This window comes from Erithacus rubecula (genome assembly GCF_903797595.1).
Source record: "Erithacus rubecula genome assembly, chromosome: 3".
NCBI lineage: Eukaryota > Metazoa > Chordata > Aves > Passeriformes > Muscicapidae > Erithacus > Erithacus rubecula.
The window spans coordinates 32,538,082-32,558,543 of NC_136689.1; the positions used below are offsets into that span (position 1 = coordinate 32,538,082).

Below are 20,462 nucleotides of genomic sequence, written 5' to 3' on the forward strand. Positions count from 1 at the left end.
AAAGCCCGGTTTTCAGCTTACAAAGACTATTCAAGAAAACTGAAACTAGTCTTGAACAGACCATGTGCATCCAAGACATCTTTTAGTGTAGTTCAGAAAGAAAAACAAGAAAAAAAATTGCTGAATATCTTAACTAACAATAAATGGTACATCTTTTAGAGATAGTAAAGGCATGTGGTAATAAGGATGACATAATTTTCCATCTCGGACTTAAAAAGAGACTGTTATGATAAATTTAAAAGACTTTTAACATTTTACAAAATAGTGTGCTGACTGACCTCAGACCTCAATGATGCAAACTGTTGTACTTTATGCATTTGAACAGTATCTAGTTAATCAAACTTGGAAAAAACACATTTTTAAACAACACTGTTAACAGGATTTGACCTGTTTTCATCTTGTCCAGTTTTAGATACTGTAATTTATTAATAGGTATCCCAACTCTCAGAACTGGCAGCAAGTTCAGGGGTTTGGAATGCTTTGGAGGTGCAGTTAGATACAATCGCCCACAGATGGAGATGGTGCTTTCTTTTGACATTATTTTGTAATTATGCCTATCTCTATAGAAGGAAATTTCAACAAGTAGAAGGTCTCAACAGTTATCATTAGGTGAGTTTCTTAAAATAAAAAAGTAAAATCTATGGTAATATGTTTCCTTTTGAGTTTTATTAAAACTATTAATGTGTTCTTAAAAGATTAATTGAAAGATGAAGTAGATTGTGAGATAATAAATTCAGCTTTGGAGATGAGAAATTCAATTTTAGTGTTCAAAGAATTTAAATATCAGGTTATTTGTTTTTTGAATCATCTTAGGTGTTTGCAATATTTAAAATAAAAATATTTTTGAAACAACAGATGATAGGTGTGTCAGTTATTTGGGGGTTAATATCTGTATATCTATTCTTTATAAGCATTGCTGAGTTTATTCTTTTTTTATTGAACTTTATATCCTTCATGCCTTATAGCTGTCTCATAAAGTCTTCTGTCATCTATTCCCAGATAAATATTATCCTGTGTACCATTACACACTTTAATGATTTTTTTTTTTGCATGAAGCAGTGATTCTTGATGTATTTCTGCTTTCATTTCATGCTATCTAAGCTTCTATAATTCAATTGCATACTTTAATCACAGTGTTACCATGAGAGGATAAATTTTCTGTGGTTTATTTAAAACTACATTTTCATTTTGCTGTTGTTACTCTCAGGGGTCTGGAAGGCTACAGCTGACACTGAAAGCAAAGGTGATCTAGCATAGGCAAAATTTCACAGTAATGAAAAAAAAAATTTTTTTTTGTTTTTTTTTCTGGTTTACCACTGCTGTCTCAGAATAACTTGCATTAGCCATTTTAGGAATTCCAATGACAGTAGCACATCTACAATATTTTTAACACAGATTTGACTTAAAAAGGAGGAACCAGTTGTAGGGGAACAGAAGGCACAGTTATAAATTATTTAAATGTTGTCTCACAGCAGGGTTAGGGTTCTGAGAAAACTGTGTAGTACTGGCTTTTCTTGATTTCCAGAGATTAAAGTTTCTAAATAGGCTTTTGAGCAGCATATTTGATGATGTAATGCCCATAACAGTGCAGATAAGGACATATTCTCCCTCAGTTGTGGGAAACAATAGAGGAGGGCTGTTCAGAATTTTTCTTTTCCCTGCCAAGAAAGCAAATGTGAACATTTAAGGCATGTGGTAGCCATGCCCCATCAACTTCATAACTTGAGTTGAGCACTTTGCAATGTGACTAACTTACAGATTTCATTGTTTTAGAAAGGGGGTTTTGGAGTGGTTTTAGAAAAGAGCCTATCTTCAGGATCTTTTTTCATTTTTTAAATTTTTTAATTTTTTTTCTTTTTTTTTCATTTGTAAACCTTATTTCTGATTAAATCTGCAGAGTGGGATGGAATTATGAGAACCCCAACATGGAAATAACACATGGTCTGATGAACAACTAGAGGAAATGACTACAAACTTCAGGGACACCCAGTGAGATTCTTAAGACTGGTGAATTAAATCTTCATACTTATTAGTTTAGTCATTGAAATTTTATATCAAACCACTTTTTTTTTTTTTTTTCTCCTTGTGAATTGGGCTTTCCAAGTTTTACACCAGCAAAAATTTTCTACTTGCAGTTTGTTGGGTAAACTATAGTTTTATATAACTATGAAATAGTTGAGCTGAATAGCAGCTGGAGGTAAAGTTTGGAAAGACAGATGAAGGTTGGTGCACTGGCATACTGTCCATTATGTGGTCACCATGAAATTCCAGGACATTAGAGCACACTGTTATAATTTGCAAAAATTAAGTGGCCAAGCCTGGCAATGAAAACAGAGGATGAAATAATTAAACTGGCTGCTAAGCTAAGGAAAGGCTTTTGCCAACAGGTGTATATGAATGGAGGGCAGAAATAGCAGCATCTTGGATATACTAAAGCTACTAATTTCATTATTGCTTCTTAGCAGATGCAGGTTGTCTTCATAAAGAATACCTTTGCTTTTGTCTAAAGGGTGACTTTATAGTGAAAATGACTGCTTGGCACTTTCTACTGTTTATATCCCCCAAAAGGCTGTTTCTTAAGTACAGTACAATCCCTTTGGTTTTGTTTTTGAGGAACAGAATTACCTTTTATGGTTGGAATCTTGTGTGCTTAGTTTGCAGATGTTATTTTATTTTTTAACAAAACACACTACATAGAAATAAATCAGAGTATGTCTTTAGATAAATATATATATTTTAAAAGCTATTATTTTAAGAAGCATTATTGAATAATAGCTATTTGGGAAATTGCTTGAGGCAACTTGTAGATCTGTAAATCAGAAAATAAAGGAAAAATTAAGCTTCACAAAAAAAAATTGTAGTTCTAGAAACTCAGAAGGTTCCTCAATATGTAATGTTATCAGCTGACTTATTTTTTTCTAGTTTTTCACAGATGAATCAAAAATAATCAGCAAATTCATCTCTGTAGAACACAGAATTAGAGTTGATCAGGTCTGTATTAGTAAAATGAGTGAATCATAGTAACACCTAAATTTATGGGAAGCTCTGTATCATGCTAATTAATATAGCATCTGTCCCCTCACCTCTCTTCATAAACAAAATTTACTTTAAACAGCAATTTGTTCCAGAGATGTGCATACAATGTCCATTATACTTTTTAAATGATGAAATATGATAGCTGCTTCCCACCTCTTCTGGGAGAGGAAAATAATAAACTAATTATAATGATATAAGGAACCCAGTCATTGCAAAGGCTTAAGAGAATCTAAAGTAGACTTTTTTTGAGAACTCTTGAATCTCATAGAAGTTCTTCAAAGCTAAATAAGTTTTCTAATTGCACTTAAATCTCTCTATTAGGAAGGCAAAACAGATGTGTCATACCAGGTTCCATTTTTCTCTCTTTTTTTTGTTTGTTTTGTCTTGAACGTTTTTTGTTTGGTTGGAGTTTCTATGTTTGTTTGGTTTGGTTTTTGTTTTGATTGTTTTTTGCTTATTTGGGAGGTTTTGTTCTGGTTTTTTTTTTGTTTTTTTTTTTTTTTTTAAGGGGAAGATTTTGCTGACATCCATTTCCATCACATATAATTGTTTCCTTGGCAAGATGAATGCCATCACTAAAATCATCCCTCACTTCCTTCTTCTTCCCTATACTATATGCTGGGCAGGACACCATATGATGAGGAACAGCCCTTGGGTCAGCTGGGGTCAGCTGTCCCAGCTGTGCCCCCTCCCAGCTTCTTGTACACTCCCAGACCCCTTGCTGGCAGGGTGAGCAGCAGAAAAGGCTTTGGCTCTGTAAACACTACTCAGCAACAACTAAAGCATCCCTGAATTGCCAACACTTTGCAACACAGATCCAAAATACAGCCCTATACTAGATATTGTGAAGAAAACTATCTCTACATCAAGAAAAAACTGCATAATTCCTTCCTGCATTTTGTCTGGAAAAGGAAAGTAGCTTGAAATCTAAGAGATCAAAGGAGTCACCTATGAAAGGGACTTCCATTTTGCAAGCTGGTAATCTTGCAAATTGGTTAATTGTATGTGCAAGCAGGTATTCACTAATTGGATGCTCAATTATCCATTTTTCTCAAACAATGGACAGTCGTGTACATAAAATTAAAGGACAGCTAACTCTTCCCTTGGTAATGAGATTACCAGAGACCATCTTAAAAGACATCATCAACATTTCAAGGCTTCAGAGAAGTCAAGGGGGATGAAATTCTCTTATGAATAAGCACCGTGTAGTGTTGCCTAACAATTAAAGTATATATGTGGTAATATTAATATCAGAAAGCAGCAGAACCCAATATAAATGGTAATTAGGAGAAATGACAGCTCTGCAAAAAGGAGCTATAGCATCATTAGTGCCACTAGGGGCTTTGTGAAGCACACTCTTGACTGTGCAGCCACAGAGCTGGGAAGGGGGTGGGGAACAACAGCTTTTCATCAGGCCAGGTAGTTCTCTGGAAATTCAAACTATTGCCTGACAGATTGCAATAATTTTCTCATTTTCAAAAGGGTTTGCATATGGCTTTTCAATGTGTTTTCAGTCAGACATAAGTGCTTTTTGAAAATAGGACTTAAACTTGATTCCTGAGCTTTTCTTTTGCCTTCTGTCCAATATTGTGTTAGGACAATTACTCTAGAGCTACAAACTGATATCCCTGGAAGCTTTTAAAAATACATTCAACCTAAAGTATAATGAACTATGCCTTGTGGAGTAGAAGACAGGATTACAGAGATCCCATTTAATGTTTCTCTCTTCCTATCACCTGAGGATTTTGCCTGCTTTGTGGGGTTGATGTGAGTTTTATCTACATTCATAAACCACTTCCTAAGCTCTGAGGTAAATCTAAGAAGGGAAAATTAAGAAAAAACAACATATATAGATGAATATTGTTGTTACTTTCTAGCCAATACCAGGTTCATACCTTTAAGCTACATCAAAGGTGGATAAAAGTTTTAAGTTATTTTATTTAGAACATATAATGGCCAATAGTGATTTCATTTTATTAAAAAAATTAGAAGAAATAATTACATTTTTTTGCATATCTCAGAGCTCATAAAGTTGCTTCTGATTGGCTTTATCAGTCATGTCAGTAGATGTTGTGTGTCCAGTGGAAGAAAAATAAAAGCTGTAACTGAAGTCCTAAATCCCAGAAGTTCACATGTACTGAAACAATTTTCTACTTTAATCGTGCTTCCTCTCCCTCATCCTCCCCTCTTCCCTCTGCTCTTCCTGTGTGGGTGATTTCTGTTCAGTTTTGGGTAGGTTAGAAGCTGTGGAGAAAGCAAGGCTTGTCCCAAGCCCCATCCAACCTAGGAGTCTTGCAAACTTTTGAGTTCAGATTTTGGGTTTTTTTTTTTTAGTGTCAGAATACACCAATCCTGCAAAAAAATCCCAAATTCTATCTTCTAAAGTCTGGAGAATAATTAAGCTTCTCAATGCAGAGTTGATAGTTCAGAAATTAAATTTCTATTATTAGTTAAGTTATAAATATCTGTGTGGCTTATCAGCCAATATTTCTGGCTTTCAAATATGTAAATATATTTATTTACATGAGCTGACCAAAGTGACTAGAACCAAGCCTGGGATGACAGGTGAGAGAACTGCCAGGTTTTGGTCAGGAATTGGTGGGGCGAACAAAAGGATCACAGAATATTCTGGGTCAGAAAGGACCCACAAGGATCACTGAGTCCTTAAGTGAATGACCCATATGGGGATTGACCCCATATACCCTCATCAAATCTATATGAAATTTGGCTTTGAATCTCAAGGAGGAGAGGCTGTCTATTATTTACTTATGTTTTAAAAATCCTTTTTTGGACGTTTTTACTCCATTTTTGTTAATGCTACTGATTTCAGTTGCAGTGCTTGTTAATAGAATTTTGTGTGGGATAAAGCAGATGAGTTATTCCTGTCTTTTCTCTTAGCTACACCTATCCTTTCATTACATGTTATGTCATTATTGCCTCATTTAAAAACAAACAAACATAACTCTGATCTGAATAAAATTTGAAAATAACCCCCCAAAAAAATAAACAAAAAAGAAAAAAAACAAAACCAAACTCTCAAATTTATCTATAGTCAGGAAAGGAAAATTCCCTAAGGTTTCAGAAGACCCAGTCATAAGAATAGACATGCACAGTTATTATTTCCCCCAAGGGATTTTAGAAGACACAAACATAGCTCTGCAACCATTTCTGCTGGGCAGTTTTTATTATGATTTATCTTCTTCTGGTAATGCCTCTGTGATGCTAGCTTAAAGCATGACAGCACTCTGTATGACAGCAAAATGTCTTTGAAGACTACCACACAAAATGTTTTTATTTCTACATAGTCCAAAGAATGTGCTAAATACTCCATATCCACACTTCCAAAATAATCCTTTATGGATCATTCTACACTGTGACAGTTTATGCTGTATTACTGATCAAGTCAGTTTAGACAATGTGACATTTTCTGAGGTATTGGAATAAAGTTCTATTGAAAAATTACAAAATTAGTACTTGTGTATGGTATGCAATATTGCAGTCTACTAGAAAATCGTAATATTTTGTAAAAAAAGTATTATCATAGTAAAATTCATTAAAAAGTGCAAATGGAAAATTCAATGGGGAAAAGAATTCCTATTTGACAGATACACCATCTCTTGATTGTCCCTTGGAATAATGAGCCATTTTTCTTAGCCAAAATTACAATTTGGCTATCCTTGAGCAGGAAAGGACATATGAAGTTTAAAATTTAAAAATATGTTTTTTATATTGTAGTGTATTAAAAAATGACAGCTCCAGTGGTTATGATCATCATATGTCAGAGATAGGATGACTTGGGATCTGCTTTTAACCCATAATTCATAAATGTTTATGTTGTCAGACCAGTTGCAATACATTTTTATGTAAAGCATGCTACTTATATAGCACCTGTATAAACATCAGATACTTGCTCCACTTGAAAAAAAATCAGTCTATGGCTAAAAATTGAAAGAAATTGAAGTCTACATGAATTTTTCTCACCACAGCTACTTCCAGGGTCAAATAGCATGATCCTACTCCATATAGCTATAATAAGTGGATTCCCATGAAAGGAAAGTAGTTCATTGCAACATCACTGAGAGATGTTACATTTCTTCTTACTGATGAACTAGTGATTTTTTTTTTGCCAAGACACTGGCAAAGGGTGCTGTTGGAGATGTATTTTTAGTTCTCTACAGGCAAATTTGGGAAAATTTTGCTCAGTCTACTTCCATGAGAATGGATTTTTACAGTTCCTGATTTAGCTATGAATAGTGTCCTTTCTGCCTTTGATATGTGGACCTTTGTAGTAGAGTCAAGCTTTGCTCATTCTGTCAAAATTTCAGTTATGTTGTATGTCTTGAAATAGGATTATCCACATCTTTCCTAAGGGATGATGAGGGTAATGAGCAATTAGTTCACAGAGGGCCAGCTTTTCATGTAAGTTTCTTCCTTCTATGTATATTCTGCTTTTGCTGACAGAAATTGACCTTTACTTTTCAGATTTCCAGCTCCCTGGAGTTTTTCTAGTCTCCAAACTATACTGAAAAAAAAAGAGCAATAAAAAGAGAATGTTTCAGTAAATTATCCTTTACCAGTTTAGTGCCAGTGTAAACCTAAAACTTGCAAAAAATAATTCTCTATTTAATAGTTAACTAATGTTAAGAAGGTTCATTATTATTAAATAAAGGTGATATACAGCTGGAGTTTTCTACACACTTGTACCTTCTGCATAAAGCAAGGGAGAGGGGAGTTAAAATACCTTCACTTGGGATGAAATAATCTATTTTCTTCCCCTGGTGAAATATAGATGATCAGGGATATATATCCCTTTGAAAAATACATTGAATTTTCATGAAATTAATAACATTTCTCTAATAGTATAGGTAGGGTAGATTTTGAGGTGTCCCATCTCAAGACATTCTTACAAGTCTCCTACGAGCTGTATGCCATCCCATCCTGTTTATAGGAATGTACTCAAAATGCATTACTGGGAGAACAGTATGATAATAAAATCTCCTTCAAGAGACCAAAGGTGCTTATTGGCATGGCAAGCACAGAGGATCACAGATACAAATTGAAGTGGATATTCCTCACTCTATTTCCTATTCCAATTTCTTAAAGTGTCAGTGTTGGAATATTAACCCCATTGATATGACTAAAATTTTCACTGCCTGTTGCGTAAAGCTTTTAACAGCAAGACTTGCAGGTCTTAGGCAAAATAAATTCACCTCAGAAGGTAAATCCCTGTGGGGAATTTAAAAAAAAAAAATTATCTAGTTCTGTTCCGAAACATTTTCTTCCTACACTTATATAAATGATCCCAGCAGCCCATTTCTGCACCTCATTGCTGTTCTGGTCTTTCATATTGCCCAGCAATCTGATTTCAGGACCTTCTTTTTTACTTTTGTGCCTGGTGTCTCCAGTCTTTCCTCCTGTCCCTACAAAGCTTTCCATATTTCTTCCTCTTGGTAGCTGGGAATATTTATTGCTCTAATCATTGTTGCTGGAGTTAGTGGTAGATATAAAATATCATGGTATCTCTCTTAATAGCTGATTCAAATATCAGTTCTCCTAAGGCAAGCCTTTATGGCAGGGCAGGACTTTCCTCAATGACTGATTTATATTCCAGTACTTCAAGTATTCAGTTTTTAGGGAATACACAGAAAAATGGATTTAAATGGAAGTGTGCAATGTCTGTTTTCATTCAATTATATTTTTATAATTATTTCTAATAGATCAAATGTGCTGCTAACCACTCAAATGGTGTCTTAGGAAAATTCTCCATCTGAAACCTTTTCAAAGATGCTAATATTTTAGGAAAGCTAAGAGATTGAATGTTTCCCAGTTTGTATATTTCAGATATGATAAAAGACCTCTTTGTTTCTGAGGCAAAACCAGAGGTATCCACAGATGGAAAAACAAGCACTATTTCATGCTTCTTCTGTTTTAAGACATGTAGCCAAAATACCAAGGAAATGCCTTCAAACTGCCCTATTGCTTACACTTGTGAGGAATAGTTTGTGAATAAAAACGCAAATTACCAGATATTAGATTTTATGTTGGGGATAATGTTTCACATAGAGGAAGAAAAATAAATTTATTCAGTAATAAATTGGTTTTGATTTTAAAATAAAGCTAGTATACAATGGTTTGGAAAAGAGCAGGCAAGTGCTGAGCTGTATGTTTGGCATGAGCAATGTAAATCTGCCTGTGCTTCACCATTGCTTTGCCTTAAATGCTGTTCCCATAATCAGGGATGTAGTTGTGTGTGTTGTCTGTGTCCACATGGTGCTAGAAAATTTAAGCTTTCTAGACTGAACAGGAATGCCAATTAGGGTCTGCTGTGCTGGTGATTTCTTGAGTAGACTTCTGCCCACTGGAATAACAAATTAATGTCACAGAAGGCATGGGATATGAGAAATAGTGACAACTCAGTCAATTTATCACAGCTTTGCTGAACAAAGAGGCAAGAGCTTCTTTACTGCACTCCAATTTCCTGGATGGTTTAGTTCCTTGACTATGAACATGCATTTTCTGTTGTCTCTCAGGGATGATTTTTTCATCATTTACTTTTTGAGTGATTATGAAACTTTTGAAAGGTTTCAGAAGTTCTTAAGAGATTTAAGAAGATGCTTGTTTAAAGTCTCACAGAACACTTCAGCCAATTTATTTTCAGTTCTCACCCTTGGTTTGCACTAAGGGGTCTGAAAAAAAACACATAAAACAATTTATGAGCACACCTTGCAGGGCTGATATATTAGTTTAGAATGTGATGGTGATTCTGCATCCTAGCAGAATATTGCATTTCAGGTATAGCTGCATGCTTATTTCTAGTGTGAAATGAGGATTCTTTCAAACAAGAATCTCTGTATCCATGAGATACTTAAGATTATTTACCTTATATGTATTTTTATAAGGTATATGTGTATATATAGAGAAAGAGCATGCAATTTATGCAGTGAAAAAATAGAGAATAAGTTAAAATACAAGTAGTGTTAAGGAGCATACTGGTAAACATGTCAAATAGTTTAAGAAGAATGCAATTAATAGAAATCCTAGTTTTCTCTTTTGCTGAGATGGAGGACAAATCAGAGCTTTTGTGCATGAAAGGGAAAAGAGTTTCAACCTGGGCTACTCTTTTTGCCCGTTGTTCCCTTTCTCAGCCTCTCTCTGTGTTACTGCCCCTGACAGCTTCAATTCATGGCCTATCTCAGAACAAGCCCCTTTGGCTGTGCACAGGCCACATGCCTAAAAATATTATTAGTTTTCAAATACAGCTAAGAAACTCCATCTCAGGCAAAAGTCATTATGGTCAGAGCAAAAAACCTAATATTTGCTATTAAACATTTTTTTAGGTAAGGCTTGGAAAACTCAGTCTGCTCTGTAGGTAGTGCTGATACCCTAAAAGTTACCATATGACCAACTTGTATGGCTAAATGACATAAAAATTATTTTGACCTTTATCTTTGCCCTTTCAAGTAGAAATAGGGACTTAGGATGAAGCTTTACTTTGACCATGCTGATTTTTGTAGGAATTGTCATGAGAACCCCATTTAGAAGAGGGATGAGTCATTTTGACCATCAATTTTTAATACTCTGAGAGATAAGGGAAATAAAAAAATCCAAAAATAAGAGTTTTGCCCTATAATATTAAACTTAGTGTGATTTATTAAAAAGAAATAAGGAAAGAGTAGTGAATTCCTGAAAGGTTAATAATATTTCTGAGAGGTTTGAAGAAAAGAAGGCTGAGGTGGAGGATGTAATAACCATCTTCAACTACTGAGGGAGTGCTTACAGGAGACATAGAACCACACTCTTCTCAGGTGCCCTGAGGAAGAATGAGAGGAAACAGACCCCAGCTGCAGCAAGAGAAATCCCTATTAGGATAAAACAAAAGCATTCTCTGCAATAAGAAATAGTCAAAATTGAACAATTTCCCCATAAATTTGGAACCTCCATTCTGGGTGATTTTTGAAACTAGGCTGGACAAGGTGCTGAGGAGGCTGATCTAGCTCTGAAGTTGTATTGCCTTGAGGAGAGAGTTGAACTAGATCATCTCTCATCAGCCTAAATTATATTGTTTAATTATATTGCTGGTTGTAGATAGTGATATTTCTAAGTTATAGCAGTGATGTGGTTCTCCACTTGAACTGTTAGCCTTGCACTTGTGATTTAAACAACTTAAACCTGATTTTCCCCTAGAGTTTGCAGCAAATGTAGGAAAAGCAATACTTGTGTGCAAGCATGGTTTCTACATCACATAGTGAAGCATTTAAAAGATGATTCAGTGTAGAGTGCTCAAAAAATCCAAATGCTGATTTTCAAGAAGAAGGCACATTTGATATTTTGTGCATTGGTCTTCCTACATCTAATAAAAATCACATTAATTTTTCTAAAAGAAGCTTTTAATAACGGATATTAAACTGCTAAGCCTGGTGAACATTTAGTTTATGTATAAGGAGTTAACATTTGAATATTTTTAAAACAAGTATTGTAGACTCAGTGTTTTGTACAGTGATCCTGCTAATGGGATAGAACAGATGCTGTTATTGGATTTATAGAGCAGGTTTCTGTAGAATTCTGAATGTTGCTGTAGATTGATCACATTATTGCAGGACATGCAATCAAGCTTACAATTACTCAGTCATGGGTATTGGGGCTAAGCTTATATTTAGACAAGCATTTGACATATCAATCAATATTTTACCATGAAAGATTTACTGAAGTTGATCATACCATAACTCATTTTTGCTATGTGAAAAAAAAATAAAATTAGGAGAGACAAATAGAAAAAGTTTTCCTCTCCATTCAGATTATTTAGACTCCACAGAATGTCTAATGTTCCTTTAGGAGTTATGAATAAAAGTTGCTTTGATTCAGTCCTTTGCTCAAAGTGCATGAAGAAAAATAAAACCTAAATAAACCTAAATAAAAAATATTTTGCTGCAGTTGTTACTGGAAATAAAGATAAATCTACTGGAGATTACAAGATAAGCCTATTAACTTGCAACTTTTTCTGCTTCTTTCAGAAAGAGCATTGAAGCAGTGGTTTGGTACTCGTTTGCCTGCTTTGCTTTTCATCCATGTCCTGAAGGACAAGAAGTGTGAAAAATCAAGTTTCTTTTCTGGGCCTGAAGTTTCTGATTTCCAGGAAGGAAAACTAAGTATTTCCATTATTTAGAAAGAGAAACATAACAGTGATTGGAAAAGCTTTCCATGATCCAAAGTGAATATTCGTCTTTCTAAGATACCCTTCTCTTCAGGAAAACGTATGAGGTTCTGTCATTGGCTGTTGAATAATTTGAGACATTGATGATTTACGCCAGACCTGGAGAGCGCAGTGTTTGCCTGCCATCTGTCCCAGCTAATCTCCAAATTCCATCTACAAACGTGGATGACTTACAACTTCCCTGATTAATGTCATCTATCATTTTCTTCATAACACGGAGCAATTAATCTCGGCTGGTCCCTGGGGTCCGCCGCAGTAATAGGTTTGTGAGAGGTAGAAACAACCCGCAAAAGTCTGTTTGGAAATAACACCCTTTAACATCCTTTCCTCGCACCCCACCCCGCGGTCCTTCATTCTTCTTTGCTTTATCATTCCTTTTTTGGGTTTCTCTGTGTGTGTGTGTGTGTGTGTGTGTGTGTGTGTGTGTGTGTGTGTGTGTGTGTGTGTGTGTGTGTTTTCCCCACCCTTCTCTTGTTTTGCTCCCTTGTTTTGCCCTCTCCGTCTCTCCTCCCTGTCCCACACCCGTGACGGCGCACTGGCACCGGGAGCTCGCTGCCCGTGGGAGCGGGACCGGGGCGGGTGCGCATCCCGCAATCCCGCAATCCCGCAATCCCGCACCGGGGGCAGCGGGCAGGTGCCCGTGCGGAGCAGGACAGACGGGAGGAGGAGGAGAGGGCGGCCGCAGCTGCATTGCGGATGGAGCCGCTGGCTCCCGGGGAGGGGCGGGATCCGTGATGCCGGGGGCGGGCGGAGGCCCGCGGAAGGCGGCGTGGGCGGCGCGGGGCACCGGGGGCGCGGAGCCTCCGCCCCGCCGCGGGAGGGAGGCAGGCAGGGAGGGGGGAAGGAAGGAGAGAGGGAACGAGGTGCCGCCGCCGCGTCCCGGCGCGGGCAGCGGAGCGGTGAGTGCGGCAGGAGGGCGGGCGGGCGCTTCGGACAGCCGGCGGTGCGGAGAGTGCGCTCCGGGCAGCGTCTGCCCTGCCCGGGCTCAGGCTCCAAGGGCGGGAGAGCGGAGCCGCCAGGGAGGTGCGGGATGGACCTGGAGCCGCCTGCGGGCGGGCGCGGAGCCGGGCTGTGACCCGCGCCCTGCGCTTCGCCCTCTCCCTTCGCTCGGCTCAGCCGCAGCCGCCCGTGCCCGCTGCGCCTCCCCGGCTGCCCCGCGTTCTGGCTGCCGTGCGGCTGTTCCCGCCCGGGAGATGCGGAGGGGCCGAGCGGGCGGCTGGGAAAACTCTTTGCTGGGTGTTCTCGTAGGTGTCACGCAGAGTTTAGCACTCTGAGAGCGGCTGCTTGGCTGTGGATGCGCTCTTGGTGGGGAGGCAAAGCAGAAAAGGCATGCTGTGAAGCCATGGCTATAAAAAGTAAAAAACCCGTCAGATGGGGTTTGCCCAGCCTCCCGTGGGCGAGCTTTGGCCCGGCACTGAAGCTGTCAGGGTGCTTTGTGAAAGCAAATAGTTGCAATTTTAAGGAAAAAACCCCCTCGTTTGTCAGGTTAATTTGTGCGTGTTGCAGGGGCAGAGTGTAGTCGCGCTCGGTGCCCGGAGCGCTCCGTGCCGCTACTGACGCGCTGTGCTGCGCTTGGTAACGGGACCGGCGGAGCCGATGCTGCGAGAGTAGCGAAGGAGCATCTGGAAAGTGACCAGAGGGCATGGGGACAGTCTTACATCGCACACGGTTAGGCGCCTTCTGGAGCTCTCTTAACCAAAAGGAATGTAAAGAACAAGACATAATTAAAAAGGAAAATAACTCTTGTAGTAAAGACTGTTGGCATAAATACAAGTCACAGGCGTTTCCTTTTAATAACTCAGCCTCAGTGAGTTATTAAAGTCTGTGTTATTATGGAAACTGAAAAAAAAGTGGTTCTGGGTTATGGATGTGGCTTTCTGTGTTGTATGAACTATTTCATGTCTAACTGAGTTTGGGAGGCTTAATTCTGAGTGAAATTTCTGATGTGGCACCACTTAATTTATAAATCAGCACTAAGTTCAAAGAAGCAGCACAGGAGAAAGTTGGCTTAACATACTCGTAATTCATTAAAATGTTAACTTTCTAAAAACTGATCAGGCCATCCTTTAGCTTGAATGTGTGTAAGATAACATATTAAACTAATTTGCTGTTTATATATCAGTCACAGGACCTACCCTGTCCTTTCCTGACTTTAGTTCTCTTTTCCAAAGACACTGTTGAAAAAGCCATTTTTTCTAGATCTCTTGGAGAGCATCTGGAAGACAGTCAGGGACAAATGTGATGAAAGTCACTTGAGAACATCATGCTGTGCTTTGGGAGCAGGTGATTTCCTTAGGTACAAGTTGTCCATGTTCCTGTTTCAGCTATATTATTTGCTTTATTTTGGAATGACTGACTTTCTCTTAAGACCATTTATATAATAACAGACAATAATTTAAGACTTTCTTTAAACATCCAGATTCATGTGACTGATTAATTCATGTGACTGGTTAATTTTGTGAGACCTGTTCTGACTTGAGACTCAGAACAACTGTAGAGATCTTTCTTTTTGTTAAGTTATTAGATGTTTCGTTGGTTTTATGGCACTGGAATAATGCAAGTTTTCTGATGGGATGGTACGGGCTTTAATTCATCACTACTTTGTCTCTTTGCAACAAATTAAGTCTTAATATTGTCAGGGGCTTGCCTTTGTAAGCTGAGGAATTTAGAGCATCTCTAGCAGCTACCACATTATTTCTGATGCTTTATACTTCATTTTCCTGGGCAGAACAAAATACCAGAAATTCCAGCTGTGGCTAGGCACTTGGATTCCACATTTATCTTCCCACATTGTGCATTTTATGACAAGGGGGAGTAGTGGGAGGCTGACAAAGTGATAATACTCTGACATATTACTTCTATAGCCTATATATCACACCAGTGTACCATATATTGCATCAATCATATGTAGTGTGTCTGTCACAGCTGGCCATAAGAGCTGGGGGGAGGGATCTAGGATTACTGCAGTTAGCCCTCCATCCAAATCCACAAGAGAACAACAACGTTTTTATCTGGATCCTATTGAAACATTAATAGATAGTTGAGGAAAGGATAACGTTATTGACTAGATTGTATTGATACTAAAAGTTTTCAGTTAAAGTAGTAAAATCCCATGCTTTCCATTCTTTGGAATACCTTAGGTCAATGTGTGCAGGGTAAAATACTTTCACACTTATGTCTTCCTGACTGCTTTAAATTTTAGAGGTGTAAGGCATTGGTTTATCACACTTAATCAACAGTCAATCAGTATCCCAAAAGTATTCAGAAGGTAATCAGGGAAAGAAAGAATTTTAGTTTTTGTTGTAACTGCTGCAAAACTGATTCGAACTGATTTTTATCCAGAGCAGTCCACCTTCTCCAGCTTTATTTCATTAGACTGACAAGCAAATGTGTAGATAATACAAAAATTATCCTAGAATTTCTTACTTTAATAATTAGAAAAAAGTTCTTGCTTCTTCATTTACTTTCTTCTGTGCTTCAGAGTTTTACCTGACAGAGGTTGAAACCAGGATTAAATGTCATGTAAAGGAGATGCAGGAAAAGATGAGCTAGAATGCTAATATCCCTTCAGCCTGCTGTGATGGATTGTGCTGGTGTAAAAGTTACTCTTCCCTTCAGAAGCAAAACTATTAATGAAATAAATATATTCAATATCTTTGAGCTGTTAGTTTACCATAAGCACAGAATGCCTGTCAGAACTGTGCCTTCAACTCAAATTACCACATACAAGGATGGTACCCAAAAAACATAATAATAAAAATATATGGTTCTCACATTTATTTAGATTGATAGACCATGGGCAACTTTGCAGTAGAGTCAAATTTCCATTTAAATTTTGGTTTCAGCAGGTCAGTTTTCCTTAATGGTGTGTATTAGACCATTTGGAATTAATTTGCATAAAACAAGTAGAAAATTACTTATGTAATATATGAGTATCCACTTTAACTTTCAGATGGTTGACTGGTGGTATGTGGATATATAGTAGCTTTCTTGAAATTTATGTATGAAAACCAAGTCTATTTTCCACTGTTGTCCTTATCTCCTCAATTGTATATTTGGCAAAGATATTCATATTCAAGTTGCTGAAGTTGAGGTCTTTGAATGATGCTGTAATTAATTCATCAGTCCTCATATTCATATATGAATATATAATCTATATAAGATTTGTTCAGTGACAGAAACTTGGGGAAGAAATAAAGGAAATACTCACCTGGATGGCCAATGTAAAGTAGCAGTAGGAAAAGCAAAATCTAACCTTATGCCTGTGTAGAGAGGCATAGAGAGATCTGATAATCTGATGAAAATAATAGTATAAACTCACATTAATTTATGATGAGAGGAAACGTTCATCTTCAAGAAGAAATAACTGAAGTTGGGTCAGGTGCTGTAAAGGACTGATAGGATGGTCTGGTCTTAAGGAGATAAGAAGTCCTGATTTGTCTGACCAAGTGAAATGAAAGCTGTGTAGGGCATGGACTCCATCTGCAAATTCAGGAGAGCATCAACAGAAGGGAAGCAGAGGTTTTTGGTAAAGGACATTGAACTCAGAACAACTGAGTACTACCCTCAAAAAAATTGTCTTGCAGAAATTTGGAGAACATTCTCCTGTTGGAGCACATGGGTTGTGAAACACCCAGTGGCAGCAGAGAGTGGTTGGGAAGTGCTGCAGAAGTTTTGAGATGGAGTTTGTCTCTTATTTCAATAAGGGATTACATGTGCCCAGGAAGTGCTTGCATTTAGCTTCTGTCAGAGCTCTAAATGTCACGCCATTCAGCATGCCAGTCCAGCTCTGTTGTAACCCAATACCAGAGGTATAAGGAATGCTTTAACCCTTCCCTCCTGTCCCTATCCTATTGGCAGAGAGCCAAATTCCCCTCCCTGACCCTTTCCTAGAAAAGACCGTTACCTGAAATCCTCCTCCTTTTTTGTCCTGGGACCACCATGAAATAAACTATAAACACTGAGAAAGGCAAGGAGCCTCTTTTGAACCTTTTTTATCCTATGCACTGCCTAGCTCCTTCTTAGAGATAGCTAGGAAGAAGTTACAGCATACTGAAGTTGGCGCCCAACGTGGGGCACAAACCCACGACCCTGGAATTAAGAGTCCCATGCTCTGCCTTTCAAGCTGTTTATAATGAAGTTTCAGAAACTTTTCATTCTTTTTTTGGTGCTTGCCAATATTCAGCCCCTCTTGAGTGACTGTTCTTCTATGTCAGCTTTAATCTGTTTGTTGCTCCTTAGCAGGCTAAAGCTGCATTATGTGGAGCCTGCCTTTCTATTCTTGTTTCTTTTCCCTTTGCTTCAGCAGCCCTCTGGGCTGTCTGAAGTGAGACAAATCTCCTCTGCTCTCTCACTCCTCAGCCTGTGCTTTGGTCTGGCTCTTTCTCTGAATGGCCTTACACACTCTTATAAGTTTCTTCTGAAGACACATAATATTCAAAATGTTTTCAAATGAGAGCTCTTTTGTAAAGGAGCATGAAAAAATGGGCAATACAGAGATTTTTAGACATTGCTTTGTTGCACTCACATACCAAGGGCAGTAAGGAAAGTGAATGTAGTAATTTGTGGAATTGAAATTCTGCTAAAAATGTCAGAATTTTAAAATAAAATACAACTTTAGAAGAGCTTTAGTCTGGCAAATCCTGCTGGCTTTTTGTCTCTCATTTTGTGTTATGTGTTAGAGAGTGTAATTTTGCTTTTGTGTGCCATGCCAGCATCTCTGGTGGAACCACTCACATTTCAGATAACAGCATGGGCTTCTATTTAGCTCTAGTGTTCCTTAGAGATGTCTTTTGGATGAATCCATTAGCAGCCATAGCAGAGTATGTGCTGTGCTCTTGCTGCTTCAAGTCAAGATGTCAAAGTTTGGCAAATGCTGCTCTGTCCCTCAGAGGGTACTTAGGTAACCTGTGTGCTCTGGGACCAGTTGTTTGTTTGACTGGTTGTTTAGAAAAGGGTTTATTTCTAATGCAATTTTGCCTCCTAGAAAGATAGTTTACATGAGTAATTTTAAGTAGATTCCAACTGGAGAGAGGTAAGTCTTTCTCTCTTCCCTGGCCCAAGACCAGTGCTGGTAGCAGTATAGAAGTGGAAATCCCAAAGTCATTAAACAGTTGAGTTTGAAATAGGGGCATGAGTGAAAATAGCTCTAAGACCCGTATTTATACCATGGTTAGGAAAACTTGGATGATTTTTTTCATTATGTTTATGAAATTATTTGCCACCTCTTTGGCTTTTTGTGTCCTTAGTCTTGATTGCTGTCCACTCTTTGGGTTTATATTTTAACTTAAGTAACTTCTCCCTTTTGCTTACTCTTCACTTTATTCTGCTACTCTTATGTCTTTTAGTGTCTGCAACTCCAGAGGCAGTGGAAAGTTTAAATTTGAATTTTTAAGCAAATCCATCTACTGGGTGAAAATTATAGGTGTATAAGGTCAAGTAGAATTATATTGAAGTATACATGGGTAACTTACAATTTAAAAACCTTGATTTTTAATAATACTTCTGGACAGAAATTTCATGGAGACTTTAATATTATTAGTTTAACTTAAAATTTTGGCTAGGTTGTAAAATTATTTAATTTAAGATAAATTGCCTGAAGAAGAAAATAAACACACGGTTCTCACCTCAATTAATTTACTGTATGGGGTCTCTACTATGCTAGAACTAAATTGTGTTATCTATCAGAAATGCAGATAATTCTATTGTAATTTGTAAGTTTCAATGGAAATTTGCCTCATTGGGAGGCAAATTTACATTTGGTAACAAGAACAAAAAGGGCATTGGATTAATTTAAAAATTCTAATTTTAAAAACTATTAATTATATCCTGTATTTATTGATCTTTCTCTTTTCTTTGTGGTCTTCTAAGCTTGATGATTTTTTGTTTGTTTGAGGAAAGAGAATAAAAGTGAGGAGAAGCCTACCCCAGATCAGTCAGTAATTATTATGTTACCCACTACCTTAATGCATCTATAGTTTTCATAGCCTACTTTGAAGTTAGCCAGTATAATAAAACAGCTAATCAGAAAGCTATATTTTTTAAAAATGAGTGCTATTGAAATATGCTTCTGAGTGTTGTGAATTTTCCTTTAAAAATGTTCTGGTCAAAGTACTTTGATTGAAAAGGATTCTCCTGTTTTGCTTTCATGGGGACCTAAAGTATAAATGCAGCATTTTATATTCCTCCCAAGTCATTAAGAGTTCAGTTTTGTCACTGAAGGGAAATGTATTCTCTCCTTGAATTTAATATGTATAAGACTGACTTCCAGTAGTCCAGTAACTATATAATAATGTGTTATTCCTCCAATTAGATAAATACAAAAAAGATTTATCTTAAAATAATTGAGGACAGATCAATACATTTTGAGAAATCCACTACAGTGACAATGTGATTATGTGGTTTATCAGTGGCATGAAATCTTACTAAGGATGATGGATAGAAATTCCAGATAGAAGCAGTTGTAACAATATACCTTTTGTAGTCTCTGAAATTAATTTAATAAATGTTTTGGAGATTGACTAATACACAGAGAGTGACCTTTTTGTTTAGGTCAGTGCAAAGTCAAATATATCTTGGAGATTAGTATTGATCAGAATAAAGCCAAAATCAATCTTGAATTTTGAGGGTCATTACACTTGGAAATAGGATACAATACTGCAAATGTTGGGTTGTGGAAGACTTTTACAGTAATTATGGAAAAATAACCTTTTACATAGGTGCAGTGTCTAAAAAACCAAATAAACTGCTAAAAGATTAGTTATTTAAATAAGTAATAAATTCAGGTCCTTTCAACTTTCCTTAGTTTGAGAGATGATATGCAACAGTCTTAAAGTTGGTATTAAAAGCTGTTTTTGCTTCGGAAGTCAAAAGCTGGTGTTTAGAAAAAGGTTAACCTATGTTTGTTTAGAGAATTGGTTTTTTGTTTGTTTTTCTTTTTTTAAAGCAGTAAATTTTTTTCTGTCTTGACTCTTTTCCTTAGATGTTTTGGTGTAATTTAATTTGTGCAGTTGGAGAAGCACAAGTGGAAGAGGTAAATTACAATGCAATGTACCTTTGGAACATTGCATAGCAAGCATAATCAGTTTTAATGAAGGAAACTAGTGCTGCTTGCTAAATCAGAAATCTTTGAACAGAACTTTTTATTTTGTGTCTTTAATAGATTTTTTTTTTTTTGGTTTTGTTTATTTTGTCTGGTATAAAGTCTCTGGCCTCT

General features: G+C 37.2%; 2 protein-coding genes across 3 annotated transcripts in view; both read left to right on the forward strand.

Annotated features, from left to right (window-relative positions):
* VWDE (von Willebrand factor D and EGF domains) overlaps window positions 1–20,462 on the forward strand; it is a 458,699-nt gene that overhangs the window by 116,666 nt on the left and 321,571 nt on the right. The gene's annotated exons all lie outside the window — the stretch shown is intronic.
* THSD7A (thrombospondin type 1 domain containing 7A) overlaps window positions 13,079–20,462 on the forward strand; it is a 263,208-nt gene continuing 255,824 nt past the window's right edge. The window contains exon 1 of one of the 2 annotated variants that reach the window (XM_079301320.1): window positions 13,079–13,155. The gene's annotated coding sequence lies outside the window, so the exon portion shown is untranslated. Of the gene's footprint in view, window positions 13,156–13,825; window positions 13,916–20,462 lie in introns of those variants that run through there. The other variant, XM_079301321.1, reaches the window with a different exon arrangement.